Genomic DNA, 25,167 nt, shown 5'->3' on the forward strand with positions numbered 1-25,167 from the left:
CAACAACTAAAAAATGGTCCAGGACATTCAGCAACAACCAGCGACCTCACAGCAGGGGCCAGGTTGTTGCTGGATGTCACACACAGCAACATTGCTAGCAAGTTGTGCCTCAGCAGCGATGTTGCTAGCGATGTTGCTTAGTGTGACGGTACCTTTAGGCGGGCTTTGCACGTTGCGACATCGCAAGCCGATGCTGCGATGTCGCACGCGATAGTCCCCGCCCCCGTCGCAGGTACGATATCTTGTGATAGCTGGCGTAGCGAAAATTATCGCTACCCCAGCTTCACATGCACTCACCTGCCCTGCAACCGTCGCTCTGGCCGGTGACCCGCCTCCTTCCTAAGGGGGCGGGTCGTGCGGCGTCATAGCGACATCACACGGCAGGTGGCCAATAGCGGCGGAGGGGCGGAGGTGAGCAGGATGTAAACATCCCGCCCACCTCCTTCCTTTCGTATAGCCGCCGGTGGCAGGTAATGAGATGTTCCTCGCTCTTGCGGCTTTACACACAGCAATGTGTGCTGCCGCAGGAACGAGGAACAGCATCGTACCTGTCGTGGCAGCGTAATGATGAAAAAGTCGGAGCATGCAACGATGATACGATAACGACGCTTTTGCGATTTACACACAACGATGTCGAAAGTGACGCCGGATGTGCGTCACTTTCGATTTGACCCCACCGACATCGCACGTGCGATGTTGCAACGTGCAAAGCCGCCCTTAGTGTTAGGTAGAGATAACGAAGAGCTCAGAACCTATCTAGGGTGGTGAAGGACCCCAGGGACCAGCAGTAGGTTTGGTCAGGGGTCACCATCTTCCCTTTCCCTAGACACAGGGTTTCCCTTCCCTTTCGCCGTTCACTTAGTACTTCCCAGATCCTAGTGTTATGCCCCTGAGGCTTCAATCACCACAGGGTACTGCACCTCACAAGGGTACGGAGGAGTTCATTGCTGGTAAACCACCACAATCCACCAAAACACACAGTTAGTTACCCTCTCACCGAGATTGGGTTAGGGTAGGGTCATTTGGATGGTCACGACAAGGTATGGGACCTCCCACCCACTAGTTCAGTATCCTGGGGGGGCGGGGCCACAGAATAGGGAGCAAGACGACACGCACACACAGACAGTCAGTAACATTTAGTGTCAGTTGCGGTTTTGAACAGACCAAGGAACAAGTGAGACGAGGGGAGTACACAGTCGCTGAGGGGAGAGCTGCGCCATAGCTCGATCAGGGCCGAGCGCAGAGAACAGGGTGCGGAGCCCTAGGCTGGTGGGTACTGCAAGTCCCGCCAGCAGAATCCACCAGGTAGAGGATTTCAAGTCTTCTGGCCCACACACAGCGCCCAGAGCACAGCAGTATATAGAGCCCGGAGTCGTGACAAAAGAGCGGCACCAGAAATGGACTTGCGCTGCCTGCCATACGGTACAGGTACGGAGCCCCTCGCAGGGACTCACACAACACAGCGCAAGTAGGAAGGACTCACAGAAACAAACCCCGGTTCTGACCTCTGAACTATCCGGGACCGGCTGGAGCCCAAGACAGCTGAGTCCGGGATCCCAAGGGCGGTGACATCTCACTGAGTAAAGAACTTTAACTGCAACCTCTGTGTCGTCCAATCCTTTCTGCGCCCTGCACTCCTTTAATAAAATGGACTACTGCATCCAACCTCCCTGTGGACCTGAGCTCTGCCTGTGGAGAGCTGTACCAACCTAGCTGTGTGACGCCCCGGCAAAACTAGGTAGTCACACATAGGCCCCCGCATAACATCATCCCTCACCTAAGTGACATTCAGCCGACCCGAAACCCTAGTCACCCCCCCTTAGGGCAAGACAGGCACACCAGTGGGCGGGACCAGGCGGTTAGGAAATGCCCACCTAGAGGTCTAGACAGTCCGGGGCGGGAAAACAAGCAGTTAAGCAAACAGTTCAAGTTGAGAGGAGTGTGAGCTGGAGCTAGGTGTAGCTCCAGCAGAGGAAGTTCAAGCTGAACGGTGCCAGGGTCGGAGCCCTGGTACCTTGGATAGGTGGAAGACGGTGGTCTCCGTCAGCAGGAGATGGGAAGACGGCTCGGCAGATCTGAGGAGGACTGGAGAAGGGTTGGAGCCCACCGACACCGGAGACCCGACCGGAAACCGTGCACAGAGGGGGTACTCGGACCCTGAAGCCAGGACCAAAACCAGCGGCCTATCTAATTAACCGATTGAGGGCAGGATTACAGGTTCTGTCCCAAAGTCCCAACCAAAGTCCCAAAAGCAGACAACCACCCACAGATAGGGATAGGGCAACCGCCAGGGCCCATAGATCCCACGGGTCAGCGTCAGCGGGCATGGCTCCTTAGGCACACAGAAAGCTGGTGAGCTGACTCCTGAGTTCCAAACCAGGCAGCCCACAATACACAAAACAGTGCAGAGGAAAGGACAGAGACCACCAGCCCGGGTGAGAGGACCAGAGTACAACCGGCCGCGGCGGCCAGCCACCAGAACCTTGGTTTACCAAAAGACTCGTGTGATTCATTCAATTGTGAGTAACCAACTATCCCCTGGTTCACCTGGGCGTGCAAGGCCCTGCCGTCACCATACCCTGCACAGAGACACTGGGCCCCGGGGCAACCATCCCTACCCACAGAGGGGTTAACATCCGGCTGCCATTACATCTCCCCCGGGTATCCCACAACAGCAGTGATGGTGTCCCAGTTCACCACACACCAGTTGCTGGCATCACAGACATTCTACAATCAATCACGTACAAATACGTCCCCCTTTTATTCGGAGTGTCCGCACGACCCCCGGGTTCGGGGAACCCCTCGAGCCGTACCGTAGTCCCCGGATCCGAGCAGCGGACGGCTGTTGGCACGGGGGCGGCACACCCCGAAACCTGGCGTCACGAACAGGATACAAACCCATCCACCTACCTGGTCGAGGTGCGCCTTGAGTTGGACAGTCGGCGGTGATCCGTTGAGAAATCTTCAGAGGTCGCCATTTTTAGGCCCAAAAAACTACAGCCCAGAGTCTTCTCCCCCGACAAAGGGGTTGAAGCTGAAGCCCCGCCCCCTGGGACACGGCCGGAAGGTAAACCCCGAGGTCGTAAAACGAAACTAATCAGCCGCATGAAGGAATGCTGGCAAAAGACCGAGGGGGGAAGCGGGAAGATGTCGGCGCCAAATATGGGTGGCGGTGAAGCGCCCGCCACTTTAGCAGTGGCGCCTGTGAATGAAGCAGTTGGTGAGGAAGCTGCAGCTCCCGCCCTGGTCGCAGCAGCGGTGGATCCCTTGGCTTCGGTAGTGACTCCCCGTGTAGCAGCTGGCGGTGACCCGCCTACCACAGGAAGGATGTCGACTCCGGCAGTCCGCCCGGCCGCAACAGAAATGGCGCCCAGCCAAGAAGATCTCTTAGCCACAAGCTCAGAATCGGAGGAAACAGATGAGAGCAGCCACGGTGTCGACGCCTCAGTAGCTGCGTATATCCTGCGATGTGGTGGGAATGGATACCGGATGGCTCTATCAACCCGTACATACCATGCCCTGGAGGTGTACGAGGCTGAGGCGAGTCCACCTCCAAGGGTGAAGCCCCGTCTGCCATCGTGGGTGTGATAGTGCCAATCTGTCGGCACTGCAAGCAGCCTGGGCACTTTGCTAGTGCGTGCCCCAAAAATGCCCGGCCTTGAAGGGGCCGGAGCCCAACACAAGTTTTGAAGTTTAAAGTTATAAGTTGCTGTTAAAATGCCTATCACCCCTGTTGAACGTCCTCGTGTTCCCTGGAGGAGGCCATCTGCACAGCATGTGGGGGGTGGCAGGGTGGTTGAAAGGTTCAAAGATACAGCGCTCCGTTCTTGTTGAATGTCTTCACCCCTGAATGTTACAAGTGAAGAGGCCATCGGGGGTCGGAGCCCCAGGTGGAGGACAGAGCCATGACCAGAGGAGCAGTCATACCCGCACCGTCGGCAGCTAAAGACGGAGTCTTTTGGACAGTGTTGCCCGTGAGTGAAGGTGGTATTGGGGAATCGTGCTGTCCGGTGGTGGTCTGTGGGAGAGCTGCAGGAGGAGGCTGCCCCAGCAGCGGTGTTTTAACATTTTTAAATAGTCCCTGACCAACCTTCTCAACTGCCGAAGTCTCTGGGGAGGCTGATTGGAGGAAGGGCCTGCGGTAGAGTCGGCCGAGGCCCAGTCACCATCAATACCGGTGACTACCCTCTGGGTCAGGGGCCCCACGGCCCTTGAAAGTACTGCCAGGTAAGGAACTTTTTACCTGGCCCGTTTGGGCAACACCCGGACCTAACCTGGACTTGGGCAAGGGGTGCCAACCTGTGTTTTAGTGGTGGCACCAGGGCTAGGTTGTTTTGGGTGGGTGAGGTGAGAAGGACCCGGTCCGTCCCATCCCGGTTTTAAATGTGCAACGTTTAAAAAAGTGCCTCCCGTAAGGGAAGAATAAGAATATATTTCGATGTACATATGTTATTATAATTGTAATCGTGTTTTCTACCTTTTTCTACAGTTCCTGTTAAATAAATGTTGGTGATCGGACAGCCCACGGACGGTCTGTATTAAACCAAGGGGGAATGTGATGCCCTGGCAAAACTAGGTAGTCACACATAGGCCCCCGCATAACACCATCCCTCACCTAGGTGACATTCAGCCGACCTGAAACCCTAGTCACCCCCCCTTAGGGCAAGACAGGCACACCAGTGGGTGGGACCAGGCGGTTAGGAAATGCCCACCTAGAGGTCTAGACAGTCCGGGGCGGGAAAACAAGCAGTTAAGCAAACAGTTCAAGTTGAGAGGAGCGTGAGCTGGAGCTAGGTGTAGCTCCAGCAGAGGAAGTTCACGTTGAACGGTGCCAGGGTCGGAGCCCTGGTACCTTGGCTAGGTGGCAGACGGTGGTCTCCATCAGCAGGAGACGGGAAGACGGCTCGGAAGATCCAAGGAGGACTGGAGAAGGGTTGGATCCCACCGGTACCGACACCGGAGACCCGACCGGAAACCGTGCACAGGGGGGGTACTCGGACCCTAAAGCCAGGACCAAAATCAGCGGCCAAACTAATTAACCGATTGAGGGCAGGATTACAGGTCCTGTCCCAACCAAAGTACCAAAAGCAGACAACCACCCACAGATAGGGATAGGGCAACCGTCAGGGCCCATAGATCCCACGGGTCAGCGTCAGCGGGCATGGCTCCTTAGGCACACAGAAAGCCGGTGAGCTGACTCCTGAGTTCCAAACCAGGCAGCCCACAATACACAAAACAGTGCAGAGGAAAGGACAGAGACCACCAGCCCGGGTGAGAGGACCAGAGTACAACCGACTGCACCAGCCAGCCACCAGAACCTTGGTTTACCAAAAGACTCATGTGATTCATTCAATTGTGAGTAACCAACTATCCCCTGGTTCACCTGGGCGTGCAAGTCCCTGCTGTCACCATACCCTGCACAGAGATACTGGGCCCCGGGGCAACCATCCCTACCCACGGAGGGGTTAACATCCAGCTGCCATTACATCTCCCCCGGGTATCCCACAACAGCAGTGGTGGTGTCCCACTTCCCCACACACCATGGGTGGCGTCACAGACATTCTAAAATCAATCCCGTACAAATTCGTCCCCCTTTTATTCGGAGTGTCCGCGCGATCCCCGGGTCCGGGGAACCCCTCGAGCCATACTCTAGGCCCCGGATCAGAGCAGCGGCCGGCTGCTGACAGAGGGTGGCACAGCTGCACTACCATCTGCCCTCAGAGAATACATCCCGCAGCGGCGGCTCCAATTTTGGCCGCACACTACAGGTGGGGTCATGAAAAACTACTATCCCCACCATCATCCCCCCATTTATTGACACTGCCGGGGTCACGGAACCGGGCCTGGCCGCTGTTACATCCCAACCCCTTGGACCGGCCCGGTGACGAGTAATCCTTTGGACCTCATGGGCGCATCACTAGCATAACAATTTATTTTCTGCAAGGAGAAAACTAATTTCAAATTTATATAATAGGGGAGTTTGGAAGGAAAAAAATGTTAAACCCAATAATAGGACAACGTAATAAAAAGACCTAGAATAACTGTACTGCTCAAATGTTTGGGTGACGCACCTGCGGTAACCAGGTGTCACAAAACAAGGTAACATCACTGTAACAGCTTGGGTCCTACATAACTGTGCCAGTCAGTACACACAAACTAGCACACTAGGACATTAATACTCACAAGCAGGGTGGGAGACCCCCCCTTAGAACCAGGTGACAGGGCTGGGCACTGTGTGCTAACAGGCAGCCAACTGGGAAGGGAGGGACCAGACCTGGGGGAGGAGAGTGACCTAGGAAGTGTGTCTAGTCAGTGGAAGACAGAGAGAGAGAAAGGAGTGAGAAGTGAGGGGTAGTAAATGGACATGTGTCAAGACAGACAACGGAATCTTGAGACACAGTGAAAGTAGCAAACACCCCGCAAAGACCTGAGTAGAAAGATCAGCCACTCAGAAGAGAAAGTAGCTGGAGAGCTGGAGAGCGAGAGAGCAAGCTCCAAGAACAGAGGGATCCTGTGGGGTGGACATCCAGGGCTCCCAGTACTTTGCACACACGGGGTGCAGATCCCAGAACAGACCAGGACTTCAAGCATCTGTTAACTCTGCCAGGCGGGTGGGTTTTTTATGACTCATCTGCCACCACTAATGTCCGAGGCAACAGCAGCAAAGGGAGGACCGGGACATATTCCTTTAAATAGTCCAAGCTGTCTGCGGCAGGACCCAGACACCAGACGGACCTCCAGGAGCTCCACACCAGGGAGGACCGACAAATGCACCAGAGTGCATCGGTGCGAGAGTGGCACCAGGTTGACTGGCACAGCTATAGGGGACTCAGGCGCACCTGGGATCCAGCACGTCTCCAGGGTGCGAACCCAGTAGTGAGTACAGACAACCAAATTGCACTGTCCTGTCTGGACTGATTTATTGCCCTGCGCCTCCACGTTAACCCTTCACCTACCCCTGGGGAAAAGCCCTGCTCGCAGAGGGCTCCACCATCCACGCTGCCCCCATCCATCATCCCCAACGGGAACCTGCAGCGGCGGCCCTACCGTCCCTGGCCGCACACCGCCAGTGGCGTAGTAGGACTATATTTTTATTTTTATTTTCTTTTTATTTAAAACTGGTTGACGGTGCCCCCGAGTCTGGAACCCCTCGAGCCACAGACCGTTAGGATTTGAGGAGCCCGGCTTCCCCGGTGCGCAACATTTGATTGCTTTTTTTCTTTCTTCTGGGCACGTTTTGTAAATTATTTAGAAATATCAGTAACCCAGTTACATGTACAACAATCACGATATACAAGGGCCTGCATACAATTTAGGAAGACTATGTGAATGATATGTGGCCCTTGGAGACAGGGGAAGACACCCATTAGGCTTTTCCATTAGCTACTGGGTGGCAGCAAGAATCTGTTCAGGACTTAACTCCATATAAAAACTGCAAAGTCAACTGTTCCTAAAAGAGCATGAAGAGAGAAAAGATATACCAAACCCATCTGTCCTAGGTCATAAAGCCCAACACCACTATGGAAACCATTTTGACCTTTGCCTCGAACCCTTGCTTTCTATGTAAGCTCTATGACTTCAGGTCACGCCAGCTTTAGAGCTATTTTGTACTTTAGAGACTTGGTAAGTATTGAATGATACATTTATGTGTTCTCGTCATAAAGGCTTGATATTATTATTTTTATTAAATTAGCTGTAGTACCCAGCATTGCCCGGGATAAAAACTATGTGTCTCTCTGTCTCTCCCACTCTCCCTCTCTCCCGCTCTCTCACTCTCCCTTTCTGTCTGTCTCTGTCTCTCTTTCTGTCTCTTCCTGTCTACCTGTCTCTCTGTCTGTCTCTCTGACTTTCTGTCTCTCTGTCTGTCTCTATCAAATTCAAAAATATCTTTATTGACAGGTCCAAGTACATGTTGGCATTGCCAAAGCAAGTGGTAAAAATGGGGATAGGAGTTCATCCATGGTGGGGTATAGAGGCCATGCCAGGTTGGGGGCATGGAGGCTCCACCAAGGTGGGGGATGGAGGCTCCTCCAGGGTGGGGTATAGAAGTCCATGACATGTCAGGCTCCTCTTAGTCTGTGACAGGCACTGACATATTGTGCCGCTATGGCTGCAGCACTTTCCTCTTCCCCAGTAGTATGTGCAGTTTATCTTCTTCCTCCATGGAGTTGAAGTCTGGGAAGAGACTCTCTCTGTCTCTCTCTCTGTCTTTGTCTCTCTGTCTGTCTCTCCATCTCTCTGTCTATCTCTCTCTATCTCTCTCTGTCTGTCTGTCTCTCTCTATCCAATTCTCGGTGCGGATTCCTTTAGCGGAGACACACACACACAGACACACACACACACTCCGCTTTATATATTAGATAATTAGATATTAGATACACTCCAATGTAAATTATGACCTTATAAAACATAATCCTAATATTAAATATTATTTATGGACATGTAAACATTGAGATCATAGAATAATATATGTTTTATATTTTATGAAATTTTAACTTTATTATTATTATGAGATATATATATATATATATATATATATATATATATATATATATTGTTTTCCTGCTGATACTTTTCTTTTCATTTATAGTCGCCTGCCATAGACTTCGCATATAATACATCCTCTTATCTGGCATTGAATACTGATTTTCTTTTGACTTCCAGTAATACCCTCCCTCCACGTCCTCTAGAAGACAAGGTTCTTATTACATCATCATAATGTTGCTCCTCGTTGATGAAATCCAGGGCTGATAATGTCACAATGAATCTTCCAATCTGATAATATGCTTTTATTTATGATGGGTTTTATCCAGTTACTTTCTATCTACCAGTCAGCTCATCCATTAGCTAAATCTTTTATGTGCTACACGACTGGTGACATCTTCAAGTTGAACAAGAGAAAATATTTTACAGTTACTCCATAACACTTATAGGGCAATTTATTCTAAATGTATTGATGAATGGTTGCAATTAGTATCGTACAAATGTACATTAAAGGCAATAGAAAAAAAATGCTTGACGATACTAGTTTGGTATTTCTACCAATCACTGGGCCAGACTGTTGTCAATCATGTATATATATTCAATTGTATTAGCACGAAGTCCATGTTTATATCACCCTCCACACTGTTCCAAAATAATAAAATGAAAAAAAAAATAATCTACGGAAATTGTTGTGTCCATAGGAATCTGATCTATCAAACTATAAAATTAATCAATCTGTAAGTTACTGCCAAAACCCCCCCAAAACCAGAAAACTATATTTGGTTACTGCACTTGACCCAAAAATACAATAAAAAGGTATCAATCCAGGGGCTGACATATCATTGTTGCAGCCTGCGCGGCCGCACAGACGCCCAAGAGGTAAGCGGGCCATTACTACCTCCAGACCAGTCAGAATTGTCCATTATGATGAGCTCTTAGGGGTACTTTGTACGCTGCGACATCGCTACTGCGATATCGTCGGGGTCAAATCGAAAGTGACACACATCCGGTGCCGGTAACGATGTCGCAATGTGCAGAGCCTAGATGCGCCGATAAACGATTGCAAAAGCGTCAAAAATCGGTGATCTGTGTAGTGTCGGTCATTTTCATAATGTCGCACCAATAGGAGATACGATGTTGTTCCTCGTTCCTGTGGCAGCACACATCACTGTGTGTGAAGCCGCAGGAGCGAGGAACATCTCCTTACCTGCCTCCACCGGCTATGCGGAAGGAAGGAGGTGGGCGGGATGTTTACGTCCCGCTCATCTCCGCCCCTCTGCTTCTATTGGCCGCCTGCCGTGTGATGTCGCTGTGACACCGCACGACTCACCCCTTAGGAAGGAGGTGGGTCGCCGGCCAGAGCGACGTTGCAGGGCAGGTAAGTGCATGTGAAGCTGCCGTAGCGATAATGTTCGCTATGGCAGCGATCACAAGATATTGCATGTGCGACGGGGGCGGGGACTATCGCGCTCGGCATCGCTAGCCGATGTTGCAATGTGCAAAGTACCCCTTAGACTGCAAAGGGCCCATATATTGTTTTTGCACAGGGGCACTTTTCTGTCTGTCTGTGTCTGCCAGTCGTCAGATCAGCACGAAAACAATCCACCCCATACAGAGAGAAAATAAAATGTTACTGGTTTCAGAAAATAGCGCCACAAATCAAATCAAATTTGCTGTTACAAAGTTCTGAAATTTTTTCAATCACTAATATATATATATATATATATATATATATATATATATATATACAGTTAGGTCCAGAAATATTTGGACAGTGACACAATTTTCGCGAGTTGGGCTCTGCATGCCACCACATTGGATTTGAAATGAAACCTCTACAACAGAATTCAAGTGCAGATTGTAACGTTTAATTTGAAGGTTTGAACAAAAATATCTGATAGAAATTGTAGGAATTGTCACATTTCTTTACAAACACTCCACATTTTAGGAGGTCAAAAGTAATTGGACAAATAAACCAAACCCAAACAAAATATTTTTATTTTCAATATTTTGTTGCGAATCCTTTGGAGGCAATCACTGCCTTAAGTCTGGAACCCATGGACATCACCAAACGCTGGGTTTCCTCCTTCTTAATGCTTTGCCAGGCCTTTACAGCCGCAGCCTTCAGGTCTTGCTTGTTTGTGGGTCTTTCCGTCTTAAGTCTGGATTTGAGCAAGTGAAATTGGGTTAAGATCTGGTGATTGACTTGGCCATTGCAGAATGTTCCACTTTTTTGCACTCATGAACTCCTGGGTAGCTTTGGCTGTATGCTTGGGGTCATTGTCCATCTGTACTATGAAGCGCCGTCCGATCAACTTTGCGGCATTTGGCTGAATCTGGGCTGAAAGTATATCCCGATACACTTCAGAATTCATCCGGCTACTCCTGTCTGCTGTTATGTCATCAATAAACACAAGTGACCCAGTGCCATTGAAAGCCATGCATGCCCATGCCATCACGTTGCCTCCACCATGTTTTACAGAGGATGTGGTGTGCCTTGGATCATGTGCCGTTCCCTTTCTTCTCCAAACTTTTTTCTTCCCATCATTCTGGTACAGGTTGATCTTTGTCTCATCTGTCCATAGAATACTTTTCCAGAACTGAGCTGGCTTCATGAGGTGTTTTTCAGCAAATTTAACTCTGGCCTGTCTTTTTTTGGAATTGATGAATGGTTTGCATCTAGATGTGAACCCTTTGTATTTACTTTCATGGAGTCTTCTCTTTACTGTTGACTTAGAGACAGATACACCTACTTCACTGAGAGTGTTCTGGACTTCAGTTGATGTTGTGAACGGGTTCTTCTTCACCAAAGAAAGTATGCGGCGATCATCCACCACTGTTGTCATCCGTGGACGCCCAGGCCTTTTTGAGTTCCCAAGCTCACCAGTCAATTCCTTTTTTCTCAGAATGTACCCGACTGTTGATTTTGCTACTCCAAGCATGTCTGCTATCTCTCTGATGGATTTTTTCTTTTTTTTTCAGCCTCAGGATGTTCTGCTTCACCTCAATTGAGAGTTCCTTAGACCGCATGTTGTCTGGTCACAGCAACAGCTTCCAAATCCAAAACTACACACCTGTAATCAACCCCAGACCTTTTAATTACTTCATTGATTACAGGTTAGCGAGGGAGACGCCTTCAGAGTTAATTGCAGCCCTTAGAGTCCCTTGTCCAATTACTTTTGGTCCCTTTAAAAAGTGGAGGCTATGCATTACAGAGCTATGATTCCTAAACCCTTTCTCCGATTTGGATGTGAAAACTCTCATATTACAGCTGGGAGTGTGCACTTTCAGCCCATATTATATATATAATTGTATTTCTGAACATGTTTTTGTAAACAGCTAAAATAACAAAACTTGTGTCACTGTCCAAATATTTCTGTTAGTACAATAAACCTCATTTTAATCCAGAAATATTACTCAGTCCATCAGTTATTAGATATATGAAACTGAAATAGCTGTTGCAAAAACCCAAAATGTTATAAAGAAGAAAGGTTAACATTAGGTTAACATTAATAGGTGTGCCCAAACTTTTCCATATGACTGTATATATATATATATATATATATATAATAATAATAATAATAATATATATATATATATATATATATATATATAATAAAATAAGGGCAGAACTAAACCAAATATGGGGTAGGAAAAACTGCACAGGTAATTACATCACAGTGCAAGCAATGTGCTGTACTGGTTATCAGAAAGAAAGTACAATACTGTATCCACAAATGCAAATTGATAGACATGCTATATAGAATATACTGTACAATGGAATACATCAGAAGGGGGGGGACCAGCACTGCTTGAGAAATGGCATGCAAAAAATTAAGTGTAAATTCACAAATAATTCCAACTGTACTACAATACAAGAAATGGGATTTTTAGCAAAAAATCGATCAACCTTTTGAGCCACCACTGCCACGTCACGGCAAATCTCAATCGGGGGGGTCCTAATCTATATTTAATATTTCCATTGTGCCATGCGGCCTCAAAAATTCATTAAAAGTAGAACCATATTAAAGCAACACATTTACCTGTAACATTTCAGAAACCGCTTCCATGTTTGCAACGAGAGGCGACCACGAATAATGGTAGCCCAGGTCCCAGCATGTGCAGCGAATGCCACACACACCAGGACAATGTCAGAACTATCCCTCACAGTGCCAGACCAGGGTCCATGAATAAAGGCGGAACAGGCCCAAGTAAATGCTGCTTAATTACAAAGCCTGTGGAGAAGGGGGAGGTGGTGAAGTGTGAACACCAACCAATATATAATTTTGGTAGCAACAGAAGGAATCTGCAAACCAGACCAGGCGTGCACGTCATGGTGGGGGTCAGCCACCGGACCAATATATGTCAAAAGTGGGGGAGCCAGCACTGCTTGAAAAATGGCGTACGAAAAATTAAAAGTGTAAATTCAGAAACAATTCCAACTGTACTTTTGTCGCCCTGGGCAAGCCAGGGGACACAGGTCACACATCACCACACCCTACATCCCAGGTAGGCACATCTAAGCTGAACCAAAAATCCTTGTTGCCTTCCTCCAGAGGCTGATGATTCACACCAGGGGGTGGGCCAGGCGGTTGGCTCCGCCCACCAAGGAGATCACAGCTCTGGAGGCGGGAGAAACCAGGGAGTTGAGCCCAGGCAGGGCAAGAGTGAAGTCTAGCTGAGGGCTAGAAAAGAGTAAACAACTAAGTGAAAGTGAAGGAAAGAGAAGTAGTAAAGGAGGAAAGCAAGAGTGGTGACAGTACAGAAAGAGAGAGAAAAGCCTGAAGTAGTCCAGCTGAGTGCAGGACAGGTCAGCAAGGTCAGCAACGGCGGTGACTGTCTGGAGGGGGACCGTTTGGAAGTTCCTGGAAGGACCCCGTAGGCTGTGTGCCCGGTGGTCTGGAGCAGTGTTCCGAAGGACAGTCAGCACCAGGGCAGGGGCCTCTCGGACCCCGGCAAGGCTTGGAGTCGCCGTAAATTGCCGAATCCGTCAGTGAAGGGGACGTAGATCCCCCAACAACCAAGACCCGAGTGAAGGCAACAGCCCAACCTGTACAACAGAGACACCGCCACCGCCAGGGCACCAGTTTCTGAGGGCCAGCGCCTGCGGGCAAAGAGTAGAGCTCCTCCGGCCCAGCTTGAAGCCGGGGAGCGGGTTACCGGTGGGGACCCATCGCAACCAACAAGTACACAAGGTGCAAGGAAGAGGGACATCACCGTCACCTACTGGGAGAGCAATTGCAGCCGTCCGTGGGACCGTCTTACCAGCCGTTTGGTTTACCGTACAAACTGTGTCAACGTCTCAGGCTGAGTGAGTACCACAGTGCTGCAAGGCACAGCGCTGCCCCCGCGTCCCTGCGCCCACCAGGCCCTGCACCTCCCAAACCGTCACCGGGCCCCAGGATCACCAACCCCTACCCACGGAGGGGCAACACAACACCTGGCTGCTCCGCATCACCATCCCCGGGATCCCCGTATTGAGCAGCGGTGGTGAAATCACCACAACCGTGGGTGGCGTCACGGACAATAAACAATCCCCACACCCAACCAACCCCTTTCACTCACGGGCGAGGAGTGCCGCTCGAGAAACCCCCGGGATCCGGCCTACAGCTCGAGCCACCACTGAGCAGCGGCCGCCGGACCCGAGCAGAAGGGGTGAGCGTAGTGTGCTGACACCCTCCTCCCCGCCCGCGACAACTTGGCGTCACGAACAGGATCTTACCGCTCTGCCGTCTGGTAGAGGTGCGCCTTGTTACCGCCGGAGGTATCCGGCAGGAAAATTTCAGAAGCCGCCATCTTTGGCGTGAAAAGTTCCCGCTCGAGCGTCTTCTCGAGCAGTAGAGGCGCGAAGGCCAGAACCCCGCCCCGAGAGAGGAGGGGCCGGAAAAAGCTAAGGGGGACGGAAACAAGATGTCTGCGCCCGACGGAGCCGCTGGAGGAGCGGTGGTCGCAGCCGCAGCGGCACCCGCGGATGGGAATGGACCTGCCCAGGTCCCGGCCGTACCGGCGGGAGGTGCCGCGGCCCCCACGCTCGCTCAGGTCATGCCGTTCTCCTTGCCCTATGCGCCCGGAGCTGCCTGGCTACCGCAGTATGACGGGAAACCGGATGCCCTACAGGCCTTCCGGAAGAAGCTTAACCCGTTGCTAGAGCTGTACCCCCTGACTGATAAGCAACGTGCAGCGATAGTGCTAGGCCAGTTAACCGGTGCGGCGGAGCAGGAAGCGGAGACCTGGGCCGAGGGGGACCGGCTCTCTGTAGCCACCATCTTTGAGAAGCTACAGACTGCCTTCGAGACCCGGACTGAAGCTGAGCTGAGGATGCAGTTTTACCAGTGCCGGCAACGAGCTTGGGATAGCATTCGGGACTATGCTCTACGACTGCAGACCGCCCTCCGCACGCTGAAGCGGGCGAACCCTATTAATGAGGCGGATAGCAACAAGATGTTAGTGGAGCAATTTGCGCAGGGGATGAGGTCCCCTGAGGATCGTAAACAACTCCGGCTGTGGGCCCTGGAACACCCTGATGTGGACTTTGCTGTGTTAAAGGAGCGGGCCATTAAAGCACTACAGCCCCCAACAACCGAAGTTCTGGAACCCGCCCCGTGGCCCGTCGAGACGGCTCCCGTTGTGGCGGCCTCAGCCAAATCAACCTCTCCAACACCTGCAGCCCCGAGCAGCACAGTGGAAGAACTGGCAGCCCAGGTCCGTCGCATGGACGGAGACCTTGCCAAAATCCTGGCTGCACTACAACCTCTGACCAGACCTCAGCCTCCGGCGCAGATACAGCTTGCTGACAGTCCCGAGGATGTTCCCTGGATGCAGCGGAAAAGTGCTAACAACCCACGGAGCAGACCCCCAATCTGCTAAAAGTGCCGTAAGCCGGGTCATTACTACCGACAGTAGCAACAAGTGAACAAGTCCTGCACCGCCTGCCCTCAGATTACCTCCAAGTTCAGTGGCTCACGTGCTGAAGACTGCCATGTAGCGCTGGTTTGCAGGCGCAGCGTGCTGGTCGGTATTGAGCAGCTAGGAGATCCAACAACAGGAAGATGAAAAATCGACCGCAAACAGCTGCTATGCCAAACAATTTCTTTTTTATTCAAGCGTTCTTTTCATCGGTGCAGATAAAAATGCGGGAGGTGACTAGGATGCGAGTCCCTCCTAAGGACGACGGCCGTTTCGTCTGTAAGCCAGACTTCTACGGGTCCACCAATACCCGTAGAAGTCTGGCTTACAGACGAAACGGCCGTCGTCCTTTGGAGGGACTCGCATCCTAGTCACCTCCCGCATTTTTATCCGCACCGATGAAAAGAACGCTTGAATAAAAAATAAATTGTTTGGCATAGCAGCTGTTTGCGGTCGATTTTTCATCTTCCTGTTGTTGGATTACTACCGACAGTGCCCGTTAAACGAGCAACCCCTGGGGCCCCGGGCCAATCCTCAGGAGTAGAACATCGTGGCCCCCCGGACTGGCGGGACCGATATATCGGGGCCCGACCTATCATCCCCGTGGCTGTGGACGGCATACCAGTGATGGCTCTCTTGGACACTGGATCACAGGTAACTACCATACCGTACACGTTGTACCAGCGGTATTGGGCCGTAGATGAACTGGCGCCCCCAGACAATAGTATAACATTGATTGCCGCTAATGGACTCCCGTTGACCCAGGTGGGGTATAAACAAGTGGCTATGACAGTGGGGCAAGCCGAACTGCAACACCAGGGTATGATTGTGATCATGAATGAGCCCAGTGATCATAACCCGAAAATAGTGCTGGGAACCAATGTGATGGAGCACTGCATGGCTGATGTGTTAACCCTATTACAACAGCTGGCCGCCACAGCGGCAGGGAGCCGGCAGAGGGCTGTGCAGTGTGAGATCCGAGCCCTGATGTACCGCCAGCATGTAAGCTCAACAGGAGGGGAGATTGGTGGAGTGAGAGTGATGGATGTTGCTCCATTGACTGTGCCCCCTAGGAGTGAGATGATGATCTGGTGTAGGGCAGCAGTAGGGCCTCAGGGGCGTGACTACCCTGCGATGATGGAGCCCATGCCTTCCGAGCACTGGCCCACTGTAATGGCCACCCGAGGGGTGGTGGATGTGAAGAATGGGAGAGTGCCTGTGAGAGTGCTGAACTGTGGAGAGGAAGAAGTCGGGCTTCCCCGGTATGCCACCATTGCCAAGCTGCTCACCCTGGACCCTCACACTATCCATGAAGCCAGTCCATCCACACTCCCACCTACCACCGGCACTTCCCCACCCCAGGGGGAGACAAAGGAGTGGCATCAACAGCTACATGTAGGCACTGATGATACCCCTACACATCACAGGGCAGGGGTATACAGGGTGGTGCAGGAGTACGAACAGGTTTTTAGTAAGCACCCCCTAGACTTTGGGCAGATCAAGGGGGTCCAACACCACATCCCCACCGGTGAACATCCCCCTATCAAAGAGAGGTATAGACCTATTCCCCCTGCACATTACCAGTGTGCCAAGGATATGTTGAGGAATATGAAGGAGGCAGGGGTTATTCGGGACAGCTGTAGTCCCTGGGCCGCTCCGTTGGTACTGGTCAAGAAGAAGGATGGTACCATGCGGATGTGTGTGGACTACCGGAAGATCAACCAGATAACCCATAAAGACGCCTATCCATTACCTCGTATTGAAAAGTCTTTGGCTGCACTGAGAACTGCAAACTACTTCTCGACCCTTGACCTCACCAGCGGATACTGGCAAGTGGCCGTGGCCCCAGAGGACCGGGAGAAGACCGCCTTCACCACCCCGATGGGGCTTTGTGAATTCAATAGCATGCCGTTTGGGCTGTGCAATGCCCCCGGAACCTTCCAACGGCTGATGGAGTGCTGTCTGGGACATTTAAACTTCGAGACCGTCCTGCTGTACTTGGATGATGTGATTGTTTATTCCCAGACGTATGAGGCCCATCTGGAGCACCTGGCCGAGGTGTTCGCATCCCTTGCCAAGAACGGGATGAAATTGAAGCCCTCTAAATGCCACCTGCTGAAACCCAGGGTGCAGTATCTAGGGCATGTGGTGAGTGCGGATGGTGTCGCCCCCGACCCTGAGAAGATCACTGCCATCCAGAGCTGGCCGAGACCAACTACAGTGAGGGAAGTAAGGCAGTTTCTGGGTCTGGTGGGGTACTATCGGCGCTTCATAAAGGGGTATACGAAGATGGCTGCTCCCATGCAAGACCTCCTCGTGGGACAGACCAAAGGTGGTAGACCCATTGGAGCCCCACTGTCGTGGGAGGACAAGCATGAAGAGTCCTTTTGCCAGTTGAAGGCGGCCTTGACCGGAGAAGAGGTCCTGGCGTATCCTGATTATGGGCGCCCGTTCATCCTCCACACGGACGCTAGTAACGTGGGGCTAGGAGCGGTCCTATCCCAGGTCCAGGATGGAAGGGAGAAGGTGATTGCCTATGCTAGCCGAAAACTCCGGCCGACTGAAAGGAACCCTGAGAACTATAGCTCCTTCAAGCTCGAGCTATTGGCGTTGGTGTGGGCTATCACGGAGCGGTTCCGCCACTACTTGGCGGCAGCAACATTCACCGCGTTTACGGACAACAATCCGCTGACTCACCTGAACACGGCCAAGTTGGGCGCGTTGGAGCAGTGGTGGGTAGCCCGGCTAGCCAACTATGATTTCACCATAAAGTACCGAGCCGGTCGCGTCAACATAAATGCGGATGCACTCTCCCGAATGCCCCATTTGTCAGAAGAGGGGTGCGAGGATGACGACCTCGAGGAGATTGAGTTGCCTGCGTTTCACCAGCCGCCTACTGAGAGGGTACAAGTACATCAGCAACGAGTGGATCTGGACCCACGGCCCAGTCAGGAGTGGCAGGAAGCTCAGGACCAAGCGCCGGCTGTTCGCCTTGTCAAGACTCTGGTGGAACAAGGTGCTACGGGAATAGACCCTGCCGCCCCAGCCGAAGCCCAACGCTTGTGGAAGGAACGGAAACGGCTTTACCTACACCAAGGGAGGCTGTACCGTGAGCTGATCAACCCGAAGACCCATGAGAAAATATGCCAGTTGGTCATTCCTCAAGCTGACGTCGCTACTGTCCTGCGGGCATACCATGATGGTGCTGGCCACTTCGGGTGGAAGAAGCTGGAGATGCTGTTGAGGGAGCGGTTCTATTGGAGTGGGATGCGTGAATCAGTGGAAGCCTGGTGCCGAGAGTGCGGTCCTTGTACGCTGAGGAGAAAGGACGAGACTAGCCAGAGGGCACCCTTGCATCCAATAGTCACCCATCAGCCGCTGGAGTTGGTCGCCCTAGACCATGTCAAGCTCACCCCTAGCCGAAGTGGGTACACCTACGCATTGACCATTGTGGACCACTACTCAAGATTTATGGTGGTAGTCCCCGTTAAGGATCTGACTGGTCGAACTACTGCTCGAGCGTTCCAGGCTTATTTTTGCCGACCCCATGGGTACCCCGAAAAGGTGCTGACTGACCAAGGCCCGGCCTTTGAAGCAGAGGTGTTCCACGAATTCTGCCAGTTGTACGGTTGCAAGAAGATCCGGACCACTCCGTACCACGCCCAAACCAACGGCATGTGCGAGAAAATGAACCACTTGGTCCTGGGGCTCCTCAAGACGCTACCGCTGGAAGAACGGAATCTGTGGCCGGAAAAGTTACCCGACTTAGTCGACATGTACAATAATATCCCGTCTAGCTCGACGAAGTGCACCCCGGCGTATCTGATGAGGGCTCGGCCTGGCCGCCTGCCGGTGGATCTGGAGATGGGGTTGGAGGCCCCAGAAGCACTCCCTTCGACGGCGGAGTGGGAAAGTCGGAGGAGAGCACAATACCGGCAAATCCAGGAGTATGTGGAGAAGAACCTCAGTCGAAGTCGAGAACAGCAGGAGCACCGGTTCAATCAGAAGGCGTCCGCGGGTCCTTTCCAGCCAGGAGATGTAGTGCTGAAGCGGAAGAGGAAGGCCCACAAGCTGGATGATCAGTGGGAGCAAGTCCCTTACATCATACAACCCACAGAATGGGAAGATGGGAAGGCCTACCAGATCAGTCGTGACCAAGGGGGCACCCTGGCCACAGTTTCCCGGGACCATCTGAAAAGATGCCCCCCAGCGTTGAAGGCAGAGGCTGAAGTACCGGTTCCTCCACCAGCGGAGAAGGCAGCAGAGGTAATCCACACGGTAATGGGTGACTTCCCAGCAAACTGGCCTACACAGAACGGCGCGGTGATTCTTCCAGTAATACTGTTCCCACAACCCGTGGATGAAGAAGTAGTGGAAGCGGTTAACCGTGAGCCAGAACCAGTGCCAGTGCCCAGGGATGAACCTGTACCCAGCTCCCCTATGCCTCTGCCTGCCCCACACTATAGCCGGGAGGAGGAGCCGATTGTTCCCTCTACCCCACTGTCTAGCACCACTGACACCGGGCCCCGACGGTCCACCCGTTCCAACCTAGGTAGACCTCCACTTAGGTACAGGGAGACCGTTTTGTGAGTAAAAGGGGTCAGGGAATGTGAAGAGTGTTTGTTTGTTTGAAAAGTTTGAAAGTTCTGCCAATGATGAAAATGATTAACCGAAGTTTCACCTGATTTGCTTGTGATTGAACCGGCCGGAGCCGGCACCGTTGTCCCCGTGGGGACCGTTTTAAAAGTTATTTTGCATGGAGGACTATCCATGGACAAGCCCGTGAACTTGCAGGGCACCCACAAACGTTAAGTGGCTTGTAAATATGTTGTTTGCCGTTACCGTTTTCCGCAATGCCGCCTCCGGAGAGGCAGGTTGGAGGGAGGGCCCTCAGCAGAGCAGGCTGGGGCCCAGCCACCAAAGGAACCGGTGGCTACCCTCTGGAGGGAAGGACAGATCCTGCTCGGGTACCGTGTGCTGGACTGTGGGTCAAGGGGTGCTGCCTGGGCTTTAGGGGCAGCATCAGGGCCAGGTTGCTTGGATGGGAGAGAGCGGAAACCATAACCGTAAACCGTTATGCAACGTTAAAGTAAATGTGCCTCCCGTTAGGGGAAGAGTTATTGAAAATGTATTTATGTGTTATTTTACCTTGTTATCCCTTTTTGCAGAAAAATAAAACCGGTGTTGGACGGCAGCCCACGGACGGTCTGCATTTTGCTAAGGGGGAATGTGTCGCCCTGGGTAAGCCAGGGGACACAGGTCACACACCACCACACCCTACATCCCAGGTAGGCACATCTAAGCTGAACCAAAAATCCTTGTTGTCTTCCTCCAGAGGCTGATGATTCACACCAGGGGGTGGGCCAGGCGGTTGGCTCCGCCCACCAAGGAGATCACAGCTCTGGAGGCGGGAGAAACCAGGGAGTTGAGCCCAGGCAGGGCAAGAGTGAAGTCTAGCTGAGGGCTAGAAAAGAGTAAACAACTAAGTGAAAGTGAAGGAAAGAGAAGTAGAAAAGGAGGAAAGCAAGAGTGGTGACAGTACAGAAAGAGAGAGAAAAGCCTGAAGTAGTCCAGCTGAGTGCAGGACATGTCAGCAAGGTCAGCAATGGCGGTGACTGTCTGGAGGGGGACCGTTTGGAAGTTCCTGGAAGGACCCCGTAGGCTGTGTGCCCGGTGGTCTGGAGCAGTGTTCCGAAGGACAGTCAGCACCAGGGCAGGGGCCTCTCGGACCCCGGCAAGGCTTGGAGTCGCCGTAAATTGCCGAATCCGTCAGTGAAGGGGACGTAGATCCCCCAACAACCAAGACCCGAGTGAAGGCAACAGCCCAACCTGTACAACAGAGACACCGCCACCGCCAGGGCACCAGTCTCTGAGGGCCAGCGCCTGCGGGCAAAGAGTAGAGCTCCTCCGGCCCAGCTTGAAGCCGGGGAGCGGGTTACCGGTGGGGACCCATCGCAACCAACAAGTACACAAGGTGCAAGGAAGAGGGACATCACCGTCACCTACTGGGAGAGCAATTGCAGCCGTCCGTGGGACCGTCTTACCAGCCGTTTGGTTTACCGTACAAACTGTGTCAACGTCTCAGGCTGAGTGAGTACCACAGTGCCGCAAGGCACAGCGCTGCCCCCGCGTCCCTGCGCCCACCAGGCCCTGCACCTCCCAAACCGTCACCGGGCCCCGGGATCACCAACCCCTACCCACGGAGGGGCAACACAAGACCTGGCTGCTCCGCATCACCATCCCCGGGATCCCCGTATTGAGCAGCGGTGGTGAAATCACCACAACCGTGGGTGGCGTCACGGACAATAAACAATCCCCACACCCAACCAACCCCTTTCACTCACGGGCGAGGAGTGCCGCTCGAGAAACCCCCGGGATCCGGCCTACAGCTCGAGCCACCACTGAGCAGCGGCCGCCGGACCCGAGCAGAAGGGGTGAGCGTAGTGTGCTGACACCCTCCTCCCCGCCCGCGACATACTACAATACAAAAAAATGAGATTTTTAGCAAAAAATTGATCAACCTTTTGAGCCACTCCTGCCACGTCACGGCAAATCTCAATAGGGGGGTCCTAATCTATATTTAATATTTCCATTCTGCCATGCGGCCTCAAAATTTATTAATAGTACATCTGCATGCCTGAATTTGGTTTGCATATTCCTTCTATTTCTATTTATATATATATATATATATACATATACATATACATACATATATATATACATATATATAATTTGGTGTCTGTTCACACACAGCTACCACGCCCTTTCCACAGGCATTGTTATTTAAGCACCATATGCTGGGTCTTGGGCCTGTTCCGCCTTCATTCATGGCTGCGGGGTGGGCACTGTGAGGGCTAGTCTTGACATTGTCCCAGTGTGTGCGGCATACAGCTGCACGTGCTGGGACATAGACTGCCTTTATTCGCAGTTTAGCCTGTCTTTGCAGCATGGGAGCAGTTCTGACATGTATCAGGTATATGTTTGCTTTAATAAGGTTCTGCTAATTTAATTAGTTAGCCGTATGGCACATTGAAAATATAAATATAGCGTTGGACCCCCCCTATAGAGATTTGCCTTGATGTTGGCAGGGGCGGCTCAAATTATTGATCAATCATTTGCTAAAAATCTCAATTTGCATTATAGTACAGTTGGAATAATTGTGAATTTACACTAAAAAATTTTTTTTTGCATACCATTCTCGGGCAGTGCTGGCTCCCCCCCTTTGATGTACAATGGAATACAGTATACAGTAAATATGTACAGTAAGTTACCTCCAGGGCGGGTCAGAGCGTGGTGAAGGGACGGAACCGGAAGTGTGCACAGTGAGTATTTGTTCTTATTGAAAAGCATTGCTCTTAAATCAAGTTACAAGTTTTTAAAAAGCTTTGATTGTCTTGCAAAACTCTCTCAAACTAAGTTACTCTTAATCCAAGGTTCCGCTATATACAGTGGCATGCAAAAGTTTGAGCACCCCTGGTCACGTTTACTGATATTCTGAACAATTAAGGAAGTTGAAGATGAAATTATCTGTAAAAGCCATAAAGTTAAGGATGACACATATCCTCTGCATTTTAGACAATATATATATATATATATATATATATATATATATATATATATATATATATATATTTTACATTTTTAAATTCACAACAAAAAATAAAGTTGGCCAATGCAAAATATTGGGTACCCTGCTTGGTAAGTACCCTGCAGCACCCCCTTTGGCAAGTATTAAAGCTTGTAAATGTTTTTTGTAGCCAGCCAAGAGTCTTTCAATTCTTGTTTGAGTGATTTTCATGCTTTCTTCCTTGGAAAAGTCTTCTTGTTCTGTGATTCCTGGGTCATCTTGCATGCACTGCTCTTTTGCGGTCTAGCCACAGATCTTCAATGATGTTCAGATCAGGGGACTGTGAGGGCCATTGTAAAACCTTCAGCTTGTACCTTTTGACATAGGCTAATGTGGATTTTGAATTGTGTTTAGGATCCTTATCCATTTGTAGAAGTCATCCTCTTTTCAACCAGCTTTTTTACAGATGTTGTAATGTTTGCTTGAAGAATTTGTTAAACTTTAATTGAATCCATTCTTCCCTCTACCCGTGAAATGTTCCCAGTGCCGTTGGACAGAACACAACTCAAAGCATGATTAATCCACCCCCATGCTTAATGGTTGGCGAGATGTTCTTGTCATGACATTCTGTCTCCTTTTTTTCCCAAACATTTGGTTTGATCATTGTGGCCAAGGTGTTTTATTTTAACCTCATCAGTTAACACGACTTGTTTCCAAAATACATCAGTCTTGTTTAGATGTTATTTTGCATACTTCTGATGCTAAATTTTATGGTTAGGACGCAGGAGAGGTTTTCTTCAGATGACTCTTCCATGATGGCCATTTTTCTGTAGGTGTCTCTGAACAGTAGAACAATGTACAACAACTCCAGAGTCGGCTAAATCTTCCTGAAGGACTTTTGCAGTGAAGTGAAGGTTCTGATTTGCCACTCTAGCATTCTTCGAGCAGCTCTCACAGAAATTTTGCTTGGTTTTCCAGACCTTATCCTGACCTCCACTGTTTCTGTAAATGCCATTTCTGAATTACTTTTCGAACTGAGGAAAGGGCAACTTGAAAACGCTTTGCTATTTTCTTCTAGCTTTCTTCTGCTTTGTGGGCCTTCACCATTTTGATTTTCAGAGTGCTAGGCAGCTGCTTTGAAAAACCCATGGCTGCTGTTTTATTTACAGAAGGTTAGCGGAAGCTGGGTTTTTATAAAGCTGGGAAATTTGCATCACCTGCCCTTTCCTAACTATGATAATGAACAGTCCAGAAACCTAACAGGCTAATTAAGGTCTGAAATGATAGTCAAAGTTATCTGAGCACACAAATCTCCAAGGGTGTTCAAACTTTTGCATTGGCCCATTTTCATTTTTGTAGTTTTTAAAATGTTAATGATGAAAATATTTTTTTTGTTCTTACCTAAAATATAAAGGAAATGTGTCATCTTTCACTTTATGCCTTTTAGAGATCATTTCATTTTCAACTTGATTAACTGTTCACAATAACAGTAATTTTGACCAGGGGTGCTCAAACTTTTGCATAGCACTGTATATATATATATATATATATATATATATATATATATATATATATATATATATATATATATTGTGAATGTCAGTTATGCTTTTGCTGCTGAGGCTCCCTCTTGTGGCCAGGAATGGTTTGGACAGAGACCAGGTATATTGAGCAATGGGCGTTTCTATTGCTAACACTCTGCCTATTTAAACCCTGGTCTGCTGGCAGGCTATGCCGGATGTCACTTGTTCTTTGTTCACCAGCCTGCTTCATCTTGTTCCAGACCACATCTACCCCAGATAAGTGCTTGGCTCTTTATTTGTTGTTTGGTTCTTTTTGCTCTTATCTGAGTTTGTCATTTGCTGTGGTTAGCATGCAGGGATCTTCCCTCTCAGTTGCTTAGCTGGGAAGCTCCCTGCTGCTTTGTTTGGAGTATTGCTCCTATAAGTCCATGTGTTTGTTGCTTCTTGAATTTGTATGGTTCCTGCTTTCTGCTCATTGGTATGACAAGAGCGCCTGGTATAGGACGGAGTTCAGATCTAGTGATCTGAGGGCTTTTTGTACTATCAGGTTTTTGGATTTTTGTAGGGTTTTTCTCTGGCCACCATCAGTCCCTTTCTGTGTATTGTGTTTTCCTATATCACGCAGTCTTTGAATGTGGGGGGCTTGCTATTCTTTATCTATTTTCTGAGGCAGAGAGTTATTCATCT

Source organism: Anomaloglossus baeobatrachus, chromosome 1, assembly GCF_048569485.1.
Source record: "Anomaloglossus baeobatrachus isolate aAnoBae1 chromosome 1, aAnoBae1.hap1, whole genome shotgun sequence".
Classification (NCBI taxonomy): Eukaryota; Metazoa; Chordata; class Amphibia; order Anura; family Aromobatidae; genus Anomaloglossus; species Anomaloglossus baeobatrachus.